The sequence below is a fragment of the Pseudophryne corroboree genome, chromosome 6 (assembly GCF_028390025.1).
Source record: "Pseudophryne corroboree isolate aPseCor3 chromosome 6, aPseCor3.hap2, whole genome shotgun sequence".
Classification (NCBI taxonomy): domain Eukaryota; kingdom Metazoa; phylum Chordata; class Amphibia; order Anura; family Myobatrachidae; genus Pseudophryne; species Pseudophryne corroboree.
The window spans coordinates 410184720-410203477 of NC_086449.1; the positions used below are offsets into that span (position 1 = coordinate 410184720).

The following is an 18758-nucleotide window of genomic DNA, read 5'->3' on the forward strand; positions in this document are numbered from 1 at the left end:
AATGGCATTAAAGGGAAAGTATGCCTTTTTGCAGATGACACAAAGGTATGCAACAGGGTAGACACACCAGGTGGGGTAAAACAAATGATTGAGGATCTAGGTAGACTAGAGGAATGGTCAAGAGTGTGTCAATTACAGTTTAATGCCAAAAAATGCAAAATCATGCACTTGGGTCTCAAAAATCCAAAGGCTAAATATAGTATTAATGGCACTATACTGGAAACTACTGATGAGGAAAGGGATCTAGGAGTCACTATTTCAGATGACTTAAAGGCAGGTAAGCAATGTAACAAAGCAATGAGGAAGGCTAGTCAGATGCTTGGCTGCATTGGGAGAGGAATCAGCAGCAGAAAGAAAGAAGTAATAATGCCACTGTATAGGTCATTGGTACGGCCTCATCTAGAATACTGTGTTCAATTCTGGAGGCCATATCTTCAAAAGGATATTAATACATTAGAAACTGTACAAAGAAGGGCAACTAAAATGGTGCATGGCCTACATCACAAAACATACCCAGAAAGACTAAGAAATCTCAATATGTATAGTTTGGAGCAGAGAAGGGAAAGGGGGGACATGATAGAAACTTTCAAATATATCAAGGGTTTTAACAAAGTCCAGGAGGGAAACATTCTCCAAATGAAGAGAAGCAATAGGACACAAGGACATGCACTGAGACTGGAGGGGGGGGGGGGGGGGGGGTTCACGGGAAATTTACGGAAACATTACTTCACAGAAAGGGTAGTGGACAAGTGGAATAGCCTCCCATCGGAGGTGGTAGAGGCTAAGACAGTAGAGCAATTTAAACATGCATGGGATAGACATAAGGATATCCTTACAAAGAAATAAGGATCAATTAAGGTTAGAGATAAAAAAAAAAGGAGCAGACTAGATGGGCCAAGTGGTTCTTATCTGCCGACAAATTCTATGTTTCTATGAAAATGTGTTTAACAGAAAAGCACAGAAAAACAATAAAACAATGTATTCAAACAAAGTAAGATGCTAAGGAAAACACTTTTGTACATAAATAACAAGCTAGGAACATAACAAATTCCACAAAGACTAACGCAGCCATATAATTTACATTGTGTTTTTGTTAGTGATGAGCGGGTTCGGATCCTCGGGATCCGAACCCGCCCAAACTTCACCTTTTTTTTCATGGGTCCGAGCAACTCGGATCCTCCCGCCTTGCTTGGTTAACCCGAGCGCGCCCGAACGTCATCATCCCGCGGTCGTATTCTCGCGAGATTCGTAATCTATATAAGGAGCCGCGCGTCGCCGCCATTTTTCACTCGTGCATTGGAGATGATCGTGAGAGGACGTGGCTGGCGTCCTCTCAGTTTCTATGTTCAGTGGGCTGCAAATTGTGCTGCAAATATCTGTGCTCAGTATGCTGCAAGTGCAAATATCTACGTTCTCTGCCTGAAAAACACCCCATATCTGACTGTGCTCAGTGTGCTGCAAATATCTGTGCTCAGTGTGCTAATTACTTTATTGTGGGGACTGGGGACCAGCAGTAGTATATAGTAGGAGGACAGTGCAGAGTTTTGCTGACCAGTGACCAGTGACCACCAGTATTATACGTTCTCTGCCTGAAAAACGCTCCATATCTGTGCTGCATTGTAGTATATAGTAGGAGGACAGTGCAGAATTTTGCTGACCACCAGTATAACTATATATATAGCAGTACGGTACGTAGTCCACTGCTCTACCTACCTCTGTGTCATGAAGTATACTATCCATCCATACCTGTGGTGCATTTCAGTTTTGCACAGTTTGCTGACGACCAGTATATACTATATAGCAGTACGGTACAGAAGGCCACTGCTCTACCTACCTCTGTGTCGTCAAGTATACTATCCATCCATACCTGTGGTGCATTTCAGTTTTGCACAGTTTGCTGACCACCAGTATAACTATATATATATATAGCAGTACGGTACAGTAGTCCACTGCTCTACCTACCTCTGTGTCGTCAAGTATACTATCCATCCATACCTGTGGTGCATTTCAGTTTTGCACAGTTTGCTGACTACCAGTATATACTATATAGCAGTATGGTACAGAAGGACACTGCTCTACCTACCTCTGTGTCATCAAGTATACTATCCATCCATACCTGTGGTGCATTTCAGTTTTGCACAGTTTGCTGACCACCAGTATAACTATATATATAGCAGTACGGTACAGTAGTCCACTGCTCTACCTACCTCTGTGTCATCAAGTATACTATCCATCCATACCTGTGGTGCATTTCAGTTTTGCACAGTTTGCTGACCACCAGTATATACTATATAGCAGTACGTTACAGAAGGCCACTGCTCTACCTACCTCTGTGTCGTCAAGTATACTATCCATCCATACCTGTGGTGCATTTCAGTTTTGCGCAGTATATATAGTAGTAGGCCATTGCTATTGATATAATATTACTGGCATATAATTCCACACATTAAAAAATGGAGAACAAAAATGTGGAGGGTAAAATAGGGAAAGTTCAAGATCCACTTCCACCTCGTGCTGAAGCTGCTGCCACTAGTCATGGCCGAGACGATGAAATGCCATCAACGTCGTCTGCCAAGGCCGATGCCCAATGTCATAGTAGAGAGCATGTAAAATAAAAAAAAATAAAGCTCAGTAAAATGACCCTAAAATCTAAATCAAAATCGTCTGAGGAGAACAGTAAACTTGCCAATGTGCCATTTACGACACGGAGTGGCAAGGAACGGCTGAGGCCCTGGCCTATGTTCAAGGCTAGTGGTTCAGCTTCACCTGAGGATGGAAGCACTCATCCTCCTGCTAGAAAACTTAAAAGAGTTAAGATGGCAAAAGCACAGCAAAGAACTGTGCGTTCTTCGAAATCACAAATCCCCAAGGAGAGTCCAATTGTGTCGGTTGCGATGCCTGACCTTCCCAACACTGGACGGGAAGAGGTTGCGCCTTCCACCATTTGCACGCCCCCTGCAAGTGCTGGAAGGAGCACCTGCAGTCCAGTTCCTGATAGTCAAATTGAAGATGTCACTGTTGAAGTACACCAGGATGAGGATATGAGTGTTGCTGGCACTGGAGGAAATTGACAAGGAGGATTCTGATAGTGAGGTGGTTTGTTTAAGTCAGGCACCCGGGGAGACACCTGTTGTCCGTGGGACGAATATGGCCATTGACATGCCTGGTCAAAATAAAAAAAAAATCAGCTCTTCGGCGTGGAATTATTTCAACAGAAATGCGGACAACTGGTGTCAAGCCGTGTGTTGCCTTTGTCAAGCTGTACTAAGTAGGGGTAAGGACGTTAACCATCTAGGAACATCCTCCCTTATACGTCACCTGGACCGCATTCATCAGAAGTCAGTGACAAGTTCAAAAACTTTGGATGACAGCGGAAGCAGTCCACTGACCACTAAATCCCTTCCTCTTATAACCAAGCTCCTGCAAACCACACCACCAACTCCCTCAGTGTCAATTTCCTCCTTACACAGGAAAGCCAATAGTCCTGCAGGCCATGTCACTGTCAAGTCTGACGAGTCCTCTCCTGCCTGGGATTCCTCCGATGCATCCTTGAGTGTAACGCCTACTGCTGCTGGCGCTGCTGTTGTTGCAGCTGGGAGTCGATCGTCATCCCAGAGGGGAAGTCGGAAGACCACTTGTACTACTTCCAGTAAGCAATTGACTGTCCAACAGCCCTTTGTGAGGAAGATGAAATATCACAGCAGTCATCCTGCTGCAAAGCGGATAACTCAGACCTTGGCAGCCTGGATGGTGAGAAACGTGTTTCCGGTATCCACCGTTAATTCACAGGGAACTAGAGACTTGATTGAGGTACTGTGTCCCCGGTACCAAATACCATCTAGGTTCCATTTCTCTAGGCAGGCGATACCGAAAATGTACACAGACCTCAGAAAAAGAGTCACCAGTGTCCTAAAAAATGCAGTTGTACCCAATGTCCACTTGACCACGGACATGTGGACAAGTGGAGCAGGGCAGACTCAGGACTATATGACTGTGACAGCCCACCGGGTAGATGTATTGCCTCCCGCAGCAAGAACAGCAGCGGCGGCACCACCAGTAGCAGCATCTCGCAAACGCCAACTCTTTCCTAGGCAGGCTATGCTTTGTATCACCGCTTTCCATAAAAGGCACACAGCTGACAACCTCTTACGGAAACTGAGGAACATCATCGCAGAATGGCTTACCCCAATTGGACTCTCCTTGGGATTTGTGACATCGGACAACGCCACCAATATTGTGCGTGCATTACATCTGGGCAAATTCCAGCACGTCCCATGTTTTGCACATACATTGAATTTGGTGGTGCAGAATTATTTAAAAAATGACAGGGGCGTGCAAGAGATGCTGTGTTGGTGGCCCGAAGAATTGCGGGCCACTTTCGGCATTCAGCCACCGCGTGCCGAAGACTGGAGCACCAGCAAACAGTCCTGAACCTGCCCTGCCATCATCTGAAGCAAGAGGTGGTAACGAGGTGGAATTCAACCCTCTATATGCTTCAGAGGATGGAGGAGCAGCAAAAGGCCATTCAAGCCTATACATCTGCCTACGATATAGGCAAAGGAGGGGGAATGCACCTGACTCAAGCGCAGTGGAGAATGATTTCAACGTTGTGCAAGGTTCTGCAACCCTTTGAACTTGCCACACGTGAAGTCAGTTCAGACACTGCCAGCCTGAGTCAGGTCATTCCCCTCATCAGGCTTTTGCAGAAGAAGCTGGAGACATTGAAGGAGGAGCTAAAACAGAGCGATTCCGCTAGGCATGTGGGACTTGTGGATGGAGCCCTTAATTCGCTTAACCAGGATTCACGGGTGGTCAATCTGTTGAAATCAGAGCACTACATTTTGGCTACCGTGCTCGATCCTAGATTTAAAACCTATGTTGTATCTCTCTTTCCGGCAGACACAAGTCTGCAGAGGTTCAAAGACCTGCTGGTGAGAAAATTGTCAAGTCAAGCGGAACGTGATCCGTCAACAGCTCCTTCTTCACATTCTCCCGCAACTGGGGCTGCGAGGAAAAGGCTAAGAATTCCGAGCCCACCCGCTGGCGGTGATGCAGGGCAGTCTGGAGCGAGTGCTGACATCTGGTCCGGACTGAAGGACCTGCCAACGATTACTGACATGTCGTCTACTGTCACTGCATATGATTCTGTCACCATTGAAAGAATGGTGGAGGATTATATGAGTGACCGCATCCAAGTAGGCACGTCAGAGAGTCCGTACGTATACTGGCAGGAAAAAGAGGCAATTTTGAGGCCCTTGCACAAACTGGCTTTATTTTGCCTAAGTTGCCCCCCTCCAGTGTGTACTCCGAAAGAGTGTTTAGTGCAGCCGCTCACCTTGTCAGCAATCGGCGTACGAGGTTACTTCCAGAAAATGTGGAGAAGATGATGTTCATCAAAATGAATTATAATCAATTCCTCCGTGGAGACATTCACCAGCAATTGCTTCCAGAAAGTACACATGGACCTGAGATGGTGGATTCCAGTGGGGACAAATTAATAATCTGTGAGGAGGGGGATGTACACAGTGAAAGGGGTGAGGAATCAGACGATGAGGAGGAGGTGGACATCTTGCCTCTGTAGAGCCAGTTTGTGCAAGGAGAGATTGATTGCTTCTTTTTTGGTGGGGGCCCAAACAACCAGTCATTTCAGTCACAGTTGTGTGGCAGACCCTGTCGCTGAAATGATGGGTTTGTTAAAGTGTGCATGTCCTGTTTATACAACATAAGGGTGGGTGGGAGGGCCCAGGGACAATTCCATCTTGCACCTCTTTTTTCTTTCATTTTTCTTTGCATCATGTGCTGTTTGGGGACTATTTTTTTGAAGTGCCATCCTGCCTGACACTGCAGTGCCACTCCTAGATGGGCCAGGTGTTTGTGTCGGCCACTTGTGTTGCTTAGCTTAGCCATCCATCGACCTTGGTGCACCTCTTTTTTTCTTTGTATCATGTGCTGTTTGGGAACTATTTTTTAAATCTGCCATCCTGTCTGACACTGCAGTGCCACTCCTAGATGTGCCAGGTGTTTGTGTCGGCCACTTGGGTCGCTTAGCTTAGTCACACAGCTACCTCATTGCGCCTCTTTTTTTCTTTGCATCATGTGCTGTTTGGGGACTATTTTTTTGAAGTACCATCCTGTCTGACACTGCAGTGCCTCTCCTAGATGGGCCAGGTGTTTGTGTCGGCCACTTGGGTCGCTTAGCTTAGTCATCCAGCGACCTCGGTGCAAATTTTAGGACTAAAAATAATATTGTGAGGTGTGAGGTGTTCAGAATAGACTGAAAATGAGTGGAAATTATGGTTATTGAGGTTAATAATACTATGGGATCAAAATGACCCCCAAATTCTATGATTTAAGCAGTTTTTGTAAAAAAACACCCGAATCCGACAAAAAATTTTCAGGGAGGTTTTGCCAAAACGCGTCCGAATTTAAAACACGGCCGCAGAACCGAATCCAAAACCAAAACACAAAACCGAAAATTTTTCGGTGCACATAACTAGTTTTTGTACTTCGTTGAATGTATAACACAAATAATACAATACTGATCACTAACACACTACTGATACTAAAGCTAAGTTAAATTAGATAAATATATGATTGCCATTCAGTGGATGTGTTCCTCAAGGTTTTATTTCGATCCAGTGTGCCAGTAGAATTTTTTTAAATATCAACTTAACATAATTTTGTCATATGTTTTGGGAGCATTCTTCACCCAATGCCTGGTCTCTCTCTTCTTGTGACATTCGAACTGAGACAGAGATGAGTGATTAGATATAGTCTTTCCAAGTGCACTGGGATATGACTGCTGCGTAACTTATATATATATATATATATATATATATATATATATATTTATTTATCAGGGCCGGTGCAAGGTTTCTCGGCACCCTAGGCAAAACTTCTGCCTTCTGCCCCTTCCCCCTACCCACCCTTCAGATGAAAGGCATGCTGCTCTAACCCCCTCCCCCCTACTCTGTTAAATGTCTGCTGTTCTACCCCCCCAAATCTGCGTGCATGCTGCTGCTCATCCCCCCAGACTGTGTGCATGCCTGCTCCTCATCTCCCCCCTCACCACACTGCTGCTCTCGCCCTCTTTCTTTATCAATGCAGAGAATGCACTGTGCAGCCACCTTACCTGCAGGCTGCAGTGCAGAGTTGGAAACGAGTAGTCTGTGAAAGAGCCTGGAATGAAGAGCAGTGCTGCATGTCACCCCCAGCCAGGACTCCAGGAGCTGTCAAAGTTACTGCCTGTGCCGGTTGGAGGTGGAGCTGGAGGCTGCAATACGGGAGCTTAGCAGTCATGGCTACTATAAGATACGCATTCTGGGGGATTGCAGTGGCTGTGAAAGGTAGGACTAAGCTACCTTTTTTAGGCAGCTGTAGCAGGCCACCCCCTCAGGTCCCGGCGCCCCTAGGCAGCTGCCTAAAGCTGCCTAGTGGAAGCTCCGGCCCTGATATTTATCTTATAACATCTCTTGATCTGCAACATAGGCTGTGATGACCAGTGGTGCTGAGAGAGGCAGGGCCGACTTTTTGTATGGGCTCAATGGGCTCTTGCCCAAGGACCCTAGGAGTATAATGGCCTTAGGCTGATAGCTGAGGGTCCCCTCTTTCCAGGGGTACCAGATTTCTGAAAATCGGCCCAGGGGAACCGGAGATATAAGACTTGAAAGCAGTGGTTCCCATCCCAGCCTGTTAATTGCTCTTCCCAGCCAGATATCTTGGGTTCTGTCTGACTTAGAATTTTTCTGATGGTTTAAGACTCTCCCCTTTTGGTGGACACTGTCTGCTTGTCTCTACTATGCCCAGAACCAGAGATATCAGCCTTCAAGCAGCTGGTTCCTGCTCCAGCTCCACACGCCTAATATGCAGTTTTAGATTTTAGTTGATGAATTGCTCGAGCTCCTGAAATCTGATCCCCAAGTCCCCAGAACCTTCTGAAATGTGGGACTCTCTAGTTTTTTTATCCTGTTCAAAGCTAAGAAATATCTTTTCAGGAACTTGAGATATCTTGGGTCAAGCAAGCTGCCCTCCCACCAAAAAATTATGAATATTAATCCCACTCCACTATCCACCCCTACCCTACGTATTAAACACCAACTACCACCCAGGAAGACATGTACCAAGGCTTCTTCATTCAGCCCAATGCCCCCTTTTACAGTTTAGCCCCATCTGGCAAGAATAATTAGCAGAAATTACTGCTCCAGGTCCTACATGCTGAGTGGAAGATAGAACACCCCCTATCGCCCGCGGGACATCAAAGCTGCCGCTGATAGCACCCCCGCACCCTACCACTGGAGTATGGGTACAGGGCCCAGTGCATTGCTGTGCCCAGGGGCCTATCCTGCTGTTAAGATGACCCTGGAGAGAGGGAGGGAAGGGATACAGATTACCAGGGCCCGGGTATGCCAGGGGGCCCGGGCCATCTCACACCTTTTTTTGTGTGTGTGTGTGTGGGGGAAGGGGGGGGGGGATTTTTCTTTATTAGAAACCGCCGGGAGGGGGGATATATGTTTGTGTCACCTGGCTGTTTGTCCTTTTTCGAGGACAGCCCTCACAGCCACTTCCAGTCGCCGCACCGCTGCTAGGATCTTGCAAGATGATGACATCATCATCTCGTAAGTCAATCTCTGCAGCCATCTCTGAAAGGCATTTCAGAATCAGCAGGCTCCAGGCGGCGGACAGGGACTGGGAGGGGAAAGAATGCAGCTGGCTGGGCATGGCCCATGGGTTTAAGAAGTGGCGCAGCTCAGCTCAGTTGTAAGAATCAGCAGCAGGGTTGGTCATTTTGTCCAGAGCTATACTGTTAGGCTGCGACACTGTGAGTTGAGAACTGTGACTGTGAGTGACAGACACAGCATGCAGCTATCAATTTATAAATTCTATGTAAATATTCTTTAATACATGCATCCGTACATTACCATGAGTGTTAGTAATATATATATATATATATATATATACACACACACACACACACACACACACACACACACACACACACACTATATATATAGTCGCTTAGGAATCACTGGAATATTCTCCTCATGGATCCAGTCCTCAAAGATTTCCTACCGCCAGAACCAGTCATCATCTTCAAGAAATCTAGAAACCTGAAGGACCACCTTGCACCCAGCTTATTAAAGGAGAAATTCACCAAGAGCACCACAATGCCTAAATGTGTGGGTTCCTTTAAATGTGGGAAATGTAATGTGTGCAAATTCCTACATCCAAATCGGAAAACCTTCAGCGACACAGAGGATAAGAAACAATACACTATTAAGGAATTCATGAACTGTAATACCGTGTCCGTGATCTACTTACTGGAATGCCCTTGCAAAAAGAAATACGTGGGAAAGACCAAAAGATCATTGAAAATGAGAATTCAGGAACACATAAGAAATATAAAAAATAAAGTGGAGAGCCACACTGTTTCTAGACACTTCTCATCACAACATAACTCCAATCCTGAGGACCTCACATTTAAAGCAATCGAGCTTGTGCGCCTGGGAGAGAGAGGAGGTGACCTCGCGAACAAACTCTCGAGAAGGGAGATGTACTGGATATTCCAGCTACAGACCCTGCAACCCAAGGGTCTGAACGAAAGCTATGAAATCGCACCCTTTCTATGAGGTGCTGTATCCTCCCTTATTCCCAATTTTATCGGCTGCCACACCTTTCATTTTAATTTTTTCCCTTTGCACACCCTTCTCTCACCCTTCACTCCCCTTGATGTCCTTGTCACACCTTCTAAGCATCTAACATCTCAGGGTTCGTGTGTGTATGTGCGACCGGTTCCTGGTAATAGGATGTTTACCTTTCAAGTACAGTCAAACCACACTGGTACGCCCAATCTCGTTCGATCTTGGAAGCTAAGCAGTGTTTGGGCCTGATCAGTACCAGGGAGGGTGACTGCCTGGGAATATCAGGTACTGTAAGGACTGATAAATAACATTGAGCTAACCAGTGATCCTTTTAATACCACACGTTACTACTCAGGTGACATTTTTAACAATATGCACCTCCTGCGTACTGTCAATATACTATTTCGCTCGTTTTCCATATGTATTCGTCTTGTTCCCACCCCTTTCCCACCACAAAGCTGCAAATTTCTGCAACTATTTCTCTTCTCTTGTTCCCACCTAGTGCCATTCTTGACACCACCTATGTCTGGTTATAAGTATGATGTCACGTTCCTACACTAGTCACACACTAATATATGTGTGTCACCCTCTTCGACTTTACATTTATTTATTTATTTATTTATTTATATGTATCTTTTACACAATATATTTTTCTTTTTCTTATACATGATGTTATCTATTCTGGGCTAGTCTCATTCCCTCACATATGACTGGATCCCAGCTTGGTTTATCTGCTATAAAAATCTAGTGCATAGCTTTCACCATATTTTTTTTGCTCTTTACATGGTCCTCTTGTTATGGATACCGATGCAATATGAATCATGGTCTCCAAGGACTCCTTAAAGATGGCCACCATTTACTCCTGCATTTCCTATGGAGTGAATAAAAGAGAAGTCTCTAGGACAACAGTGGGCGCTGATTATGTTAGTTAACTTCAGAATAAGGTAAGCTACTAAGTTGAATACTTAGAATGCTATATTAGTACGTTTATAAAATAATATTAACTCTAACCCTTCTGGCTGCCCACAAAAGTGAACCTGGCTGTTCACCGTATAGCAAGAGCAAACTTGTAAGAAAGGAAAGGGTTTGTGGGCGCTCAGAGGGAGGAGTAAATCAATTGCTGCTGGTTTTGCAAAAAATAAAAATTATTTATTAATACAGATTTTTTCGTGAATACAAATAGATAGTTTAGAATGCTATTAGCAATATAATTATAATCACATAAAAGTAATTTACTAAAATCACAACATAAAATAAACTACTGACTGTGTCCAGGGCCTCAGGACTAAGAGTTGGGTACCCACCCTTGATATATTGATTAATTTATTTGCATGCAAGAAGCTTATTTGTTAGTTGCAGTTAGGGTTAGTGCATAGTTGTATTTCAAATTGCACTTTGCGGAAAAAGAGGCTCTTTAATGTTTAGTGAAGGCCTGTTCACATATCACCTGAAAGCTGGTGGTTAGAAAGTCAAAGATAGGCTGAATGGTCAATAAGCCAATACCGCAACTAGCTCCTGTGTAGCCAGATAGTTTGTGTCACTCACTGTTCCGATGGCTGACCGCTCTGCGGCGGTTGACTTGGATGTCACTCAATGCTCTGCACTGTCCTTGGGTTCCGTACTCGGACAGGAGCGGGGACAGGGATGCACGTGTCCAGGTCCTGGATCGCAGGGGACGCTGAGACGCCGCGATGCGCGGCTTCCGGGTTCGGGGCTTCCGGCTTCCGGTTGCGGTCCACCTGCGTTCCACAGTTGTAGCGAGTCACCTGACGCGTTTCTCCGCCTCCAAAATGGGCGGTTTCATCAGAGAAACCGCCCATTTTGGAGGCGGAGAAACGCGTCAGGTGACTCGCTACAACTGTGGAACGCAGGTGGACCGCAACCGGAAGCCGGAAGCCCCGAACCCGGAAGCCGCGCATCGCGGCGTCTCAGCGTCCCCTGCGATCCAGGACCTGGACACGTGCATCCCTGTCCCCGCTCCTGTCCGAGTACGGAACCCAAGGACAGTGCAGGGCATTGAGTGACATCCAAGTCAACCGCCGCAGAGCGGTCAGCCATCGGAACAGTGAGTGACACAAACTATCTGGCTACACAGGAGCTAGTTGCGGTATTGGCTTATTGACCATTCAGCCTATCTTTGACTTTCTAACCACCAGCTTTCAGGTGATATGTGAACAGGCCTTCACTAAACATTAAAGAGCCTCTTTTTCCGCAAAGTGCAATTTGAAATACAACTATGCACTAACCCTAACTGCAACTAACAAATAAGCTTCTTGCATGCAAATAAATTAATCAATATATCAAGGGTGGGTACCCAACTCTTAGTCCTGAGGCCCTGGACACAGTCAGTAGTTTATTTTATGTTGTGATTTTAGTAAATTACTTTTATGTGATTATAATTATATTGCTAATAGCATTCTAAACTATCTATTTGTATTCACGAAAAAATCTGTATTAATAAATAATTTTTATTTTTTGCAAAACCAGCAGCAATTGATTTACTCCTCCCTCTGAGCGCCCACAAACCCTTTCCTTTCTTACAAATTTCCTATGGAGAATGTCATCAACAACATGGCCGCCACAGCACCTAATACCAAGGGACATATGCAGCATGGAAACCTGGACCTAAACCAATACCCACTGAAGAGACTGCTGGCACTTGCGCAGTAAACGGCTAGCGCCGCCGGCGCATGCGCACTTATAAAACCGGAAGTGGGGCGGAAGTACCCGGAGACACGTGACGCGTCCCCTCCGTCACCGGAAGTGTGGCGGAAGTGCCGCGAATCAACACATTTCTACAGTTTTAGACGTTTCTAATGTTACTACAGTCCTGGAATCACTCGTTTTTTATGCTTACACCACTATGTCACCATCTCTAGCCTTAGGCTGTGTCCCAAACAAGTGTCCTTGATGTTCTGTATGGTACATATTTTAATCATATCACATGACTAATTATGACATCACCAACCCTGAGCCAGTCCACCAGGGGTACAAATAGGCATAGCATCTCATTCTGTCCTCACCCTTTGAAGAAGTCAGCTGTGACGAAACGCGTTGAGCTCCCTGTGGTGACTCCCTTGCCTATTTTAAAAGCTAAGTTAGAAATCCTTACCTTTTACTAAGACCTTTTATGTTGATATGATTTTATTTTTGAAGTACATTTTATGTTCCGCTTTTATGTGATATTAAAGCTTGTTTATATTATTATATATTTTTTTGGCCTCTAAATCTATTTCTAGTTTTTAACGTTTGCATTTTAAACAACACCAGTCGCCGGTACCCTTATTCTCCCACTCTTATACTGTTCCCAGCAATACTGTACCAGTATCGCGCTCTTAAGGGTTGGCAGACACCCTTTTAACAAGGGTGCGTGTGTTTTTTAGCAATTTTACTTTTTTCATATTTTACTGAGAACCCACCTCGCAAGTGGTGCTGTGTCATTTTCTTTATACACATATATATATATATATATACATACATACATACTGGGGCCACACCCACTCTAGAGGGGCCCGGGAAATTGTTGTACTGGGGCACAGGATTTCTCTTGGCAGCCCTGGTGATGACCCAGAGAAGAGGCAGTCACAGAACTGAAACCTTCGGGGCTATGTCCCACTCTCCTCTAGTACTGCCTGGACTAAGAAATACAGTTAGTCTCAGACATAGGGGGTTATAATTTCCGATGCTTATTCCAGATAAACCAATGTCATCACCCACAGAGCATGGGAAAATTCCGCATATGAAATGCTTTTATCTCTGATATGTGTTTACAAAGTCCTGACAGGCAGTCTAGCTTGAGCAGGCCAGACCAGACACTGAGTGGGAAAATAATGTAGTTGACAAGAAGTGTGAGATGAGAAGGATAACAACAATAAAGTCACTTGTCAGATAACAAGAGAGAGTAACGGGAAGAGGATATGCATGAAATAAGCACATGGCTAAGAGTAAATTAGGTTTTATGTATTTATATATCAGATTTAGAATAAGTTTATTGGCCAGGAATACTTCTGCACACCTGGATTTTGTGTCCGGTCAACTGCATACCACAAAATTTACGCAAGTATACCACATACATTCTTTAATTTGCAATCAGGTACAAAAAGTGATAGCAGCAATAATAAAACAACAACCCTATTTTAAATGAGGAAATGCCTTATTCAACAATTAATAAACAAGCAAATTGCTTGCGGAAAAAAAATATTTTTTTGTCTAAGAGTTTTTACAGAGTGTGCTCTATATCATCTGCCTGACAGGAGCAGCTGAAACAGGGACCAGCTGAGAGGCGTTTAGTCCTTTACAATATTACTGGCTGGTTTCTTCACCCTCGATAAATACAGCTTCTGAGCCGATGACAGACCTACCCCAATGATCCATTATGCAGTTCTCACAATTCTTTGGAGCCGAAGCCTTTCACATTCAGTTGCTGAACCAAACCAGACCATAACCAACGAACATAACACAGACTCGATTATAGCTGAGTAAAACAGGATCAGCAACTCACGAGGGAGATTAAATTTTTTCAGCTGCCATAAGAAGAACTGTCTTTGCTGAGCTCTTTTGACAATAACGTCAATGTTGGGCCCCCACTTAAGTTCATGTGAGATTTTTGACCCCAAGAACTTAAAGAGCCCACCATAGACACAATAATGCCAGCTATCATAAGTGGGGGCACAGGGGCTGGACCCCTCCTAAAGTCCATAACCATCTCTACCGTTTTAAGTGGATTAAGCTCCAGATTGCTCCTGTAGCACCACAGGGCCAACTTGTCCATCTCTCTCCTACAAGTGAACTCGTCCCCATCCTTAATTAAGTAGATGACAGTAGTGTCATCAGCAAATGTAAAAAAATTCACGGATTGCTCACCAGCGGCACAATCATTAGTATATAGTGAAAAAAGCATAGGGGATAGGACGCACCCCTGGGGGTGCCAGAACTGGTCGTAAGTACACTCAAGTAACTTCCCCTACTTTCACATACTGTTTCCTGTCTGTCAGGGAATCAACAATCCATTTACAGGTGGATAACGAAATCCCACAGTTGGAGAACAACTTGGAGAACAATATTCCTGGAACAATCATGTTAAATACTGAACTGAAATCAACGAACAGGATCCTCGCATAGGTACCAGGAAAGTCAACAGGTTGCAAGATGTAATGAAGTCCCATGTTGACTGCATCCTCCACAGACCTATTTCCTTGATAGACAAACTGCAGGGAGGCCAAGTTTTCTAAAATGATTCAGCACCAGACATTCAAACTTTTTCATAACTACAGATGTATGGGCAATAGGCCTGTAGCCATTCACATCTGAAATGGCAGATTTCTTAGGTACCAGGAAAATAGTGGAACACTTAAAACAGGTGGTGCTCGCACACGATTCCAAGGATTTGTTGAATATCCTTGATAAAATAGGTGCCAGCTGCTCAGCACAGGTCTTCAGAACAAATGGTGATATACCATCTGACCCTGAGGACTTCCTAGACTTTAGCCATCCAAATAACTTTGCCACATCAACCTGATCCACCCGCAGACCACAATGTCGACTGCTTGTCTCAGGCAAAGTAATTATTGAAGTGTCTGCTGCACATTCAGACTTTTCAAACCTGCAATAAAAGGCATTTAGCTCATCGACCAATTTCCGGCTCATAACAGCACGGCTAGGTTTTTTTTAAATAATTGGTGAAAGCCTTCATGCCTCTCCACACAGATACAGGGTCGTTCGCTGAGAAATTGTTCACCAATTTATCAGTAAATCACTTCTTGGCAACTTTGATTTCCCTGGTCAAGGTGTTTCTGGTCTGCTTATACAACATCCTATCCCCGTTTATAGTTCTGGACGTAGAGGCATATGCTAGTATTTTGGTTCCCCATGCACACATGTACAGAAAGTTGACAGCAATCCCAATTTGGTGCCATGCCTCCTATACCATAAATTTGGAGCTTGCTCAGTGCAACGTGTTTGCCTTCCATGCCTTGGAATAGTGTGTAGTTTGCTTTATGCCTGACAGTTATTACCAACTCTTGATTTTCCATTATGTTAACTAAGTGGTGTTTTTATGCTTGTTTGTGTTTTAAGAAGGGGAGTGTGTGTGTGTGTGTGTGGGGTGTGTGCGTGTGTGTGTTTGCAGTAGAAGAACTACCATGAATACCACTGGTACAGAGGATTGCCCAAATCAACCAGGGGCCTGTCTGCCAAGATTTAGGCATAAGGCCGCCCCTAGGCACAATGTTACTGGTCACCCCCATCATATCACTGCCCCTTCATGTTGGGCCAGTCCTTATGTCTTCAGACCGCCAAAGCAGCTCCAACCCCCCCCCCCCCCCACACACACCACAGTTTGCTGCACCCCCCCCCCCCACCCCTCCCATGTGCCCATGGCACAATAAGAAAATGTAATGACAAAAACAGGAAAAAAAATCACGTGGTCTCATCAAGCAAGTGGTCTAGCTGGGTTCTCATGCAAGGGAGCATATCATGCCGCCTCCAGGAAATAGTGCCTTTAGGCATGTGTCTCATATGCCTACTAGAAAATCCACCACTGCTGTTTGCCTGAAATTACCATTATTATTGTTTTTTGTTTACAGGCCAGACCAGTGACCAGGATTAAATTATGCTACTGTATATTGGGATAAATTAGACATTTCATAAGTGTCTACATGATGAATGACAATATGGCCAGCACTTGAAAAAGGACTTTCTAAGCACAAATCACGTTGTGTATGCATGCCAAAATACCTGCTGTTAGGAAACATCTGGCCCATCTGAGGATTTTATATACTTTGTCTGTGCTGCTATTCATGCTGTTTATCCAGAATTCAGCCCATACTGACTATCTGCACACGTACATGGGTATGAACTTGGGGGCTACCTCTCCTACAATTCTTATTATATTTTATATGTATATTCACTGATGTGTTTTATGGTAACTTTAGTGTGTAAATAAATGTGCTTCTTTGTACTATAATTGGTATGCTGTATTTAACCTATCTATGTATCCCAATGTATCTTGGGTAAGAAGGTCATTTAGGTAAACAAAGTTTAAAACAATTTCATTTGTATTCTGGCATAATTCTTTTGGTATTCAGCACCCAATATACCCATCTATCTTTGTATTTGTTCGATTCATTTTTCAAGGAGGTGTTCCTTGATTGATGGGAATATAGGCTGCTTCTTCCAATTCTCTGCGCAATTAGTTCCATTCATTTTTATTCTTATCACATGGTCAGCTGTGACATTATGACTGTTGACATATACCCTACCTGGCATTTACAATCCACTTATATTTTTCTGCCTCCAGTTTTTGGAGGCACATCCTGAAAGTGGAGTGGATGTCGAATGTCAAGACACCGACATCGGCATCCAGAGTGTAAACAGAATCGAGATGCCGAATGTCTAGATACCGACATCGGCATCCCGTGCGCCAGTATGCTGGCAGGGAGGCGAGTGCAGCGAAGCCCCTTGCAGGCTCGCTTTCGTTCGCCATGCTGCGGGCTTGGTGGCGAGCTTAGCTCACCACAGGTTCTTTTCTCCCTCTATGGGTGTTGTAGAGTATCCCAGTTGGGATCCTGGTATAGTATCCCAGTTGGGATCCTGGCATCGGTATTGCAACAGCCGGCATCCCGACGGGTGGTATGTTAACCGCATACCGTGTAAATGCCCCCTTCACTTGCACTGCATCTAGGTGCTCTGGTGCAAAAACACATTTACTACATATAAAAAATGAGTTTTTACAGTACGTCTGTTATAGGAGAGGAAAAGCTATGCTATTGTGTAGAATTTAGCATTAATATAAATTCCTATCTTAAGTTGCAATGTCAAAGATGAAAGTATGAAAGAAATTCATATAATACATTTAAAAATAGCGTACAGCAGTTCAGTGCCAAAGATGCCAAATCGAGCACTTGGATCTCCAAAATATAGAGTCCTAATACAATATTAATAACTCAAAAATAGCGACTAATGAGGAGGAAAGGAATTCAATTCAGTGTAATGGCCACAAACTGCATCTGGAATGGTTATACTGTGACCAGTAATATAGCTAATTTTCTCTGTCTGCTGTATCCATAGAGGTGAGCAGGAAAATGAGCGCTGTTTGTTAGTAGCCAACTTACAGATGTTTCCTCATACATCTATCTTGTATATGCCACACGGCGCAAGACATTTTAAGTTTTACATTTATGCCTACCCAGCAAAATGGTAAGAATGATCAGTCATGTATGCAAGTCACAGTGGTATTAATTGTATAGTTGCTAACTTTAATTTATTCTACTCCAGGAGTTTTCACAGGGGAGATGCAGGTAAACAGAACTAGTAAGGTGAGCATAACAGATCATGGCCAAGTCTCCAGCAGTGCAATTACTGTAGGTATCACATGACCCAGTCTATGACAATGCGTTTTGTAAGAAAAGGCATCATTACCGCCTTGCGTCCCACCTGCATTGGACTGGCTGACCAGGGAACCGCCTCCTGTCCTATTATGCCAGGACAATGTTTAGAGGCACCTGTTTTCTCTGCACTGGCAGCTGCAACTACCTGCGATGCAGGTAGTGAGTATAAAGAGCCTGGTGCTTCTAAACTTTGTTCCGGCATAAATGGACAGGAGGTGCTTCCCCAGTCAGCCAGTCCAATGCTGCGTCCCACCCATTTCACTTGGAAGTGCAAGCATTGCAGGAATGTGACCTGCTCTTCGGGTAGCCTTTGGGGATTCACCAGAATGTGGGAAAATATGATTAACCGGATTTGAGGAATGCAGTTTTATATTTGGGGAGAGTATCTCAGGTGAAAAGTCAGAAATCGCTACTTGGGGTGGAAATCATGATTACAAGGTGTGTATAACTTAAAAAAAAAAATGTATCAGACATTCACTATGAGGCTTTCCTATCTTTGCCTGGAAGCCTTACTGTTGTCATAGAAAATCTCAGTACAATTGAATCTTTAACTTGCTGATGATTGATTTCTGGGTCTACAGTAATATTAAAATACAACAAAATCAGAGAAGTACAGCTGCTTAATTCATGGAACCAGGCCAAAAATATTTAAAAATAATATGATATACTATAGATGTAGATGGATAACTGCTTCCTGCCCTATACAGAGACTGAAAAATAGTGGATACATTTC

At 44.3% G+C, this 18758-nt stretch overlaps 1 protein-coding gene and 1 pseudogene across 1 annotated transcript in view; one reads left to right on the top strand and one right to left on the bottom strand.

Annotated features, from left to right (window-relative positions):
• The window catches only part of GRM3 (glutamate metabotropic receptor 3), a 522963-nt gene that overhangs the window by 99776 nt on the left and 404429 nt on the right, over positions 1 to 18758 (bottom strand). The window lies entirely within an intron of this gene.
• On the top strand, positions 9817 to 9935 carry LOC134937352 (5S ribosomal RNA; annotated as a pseudogene).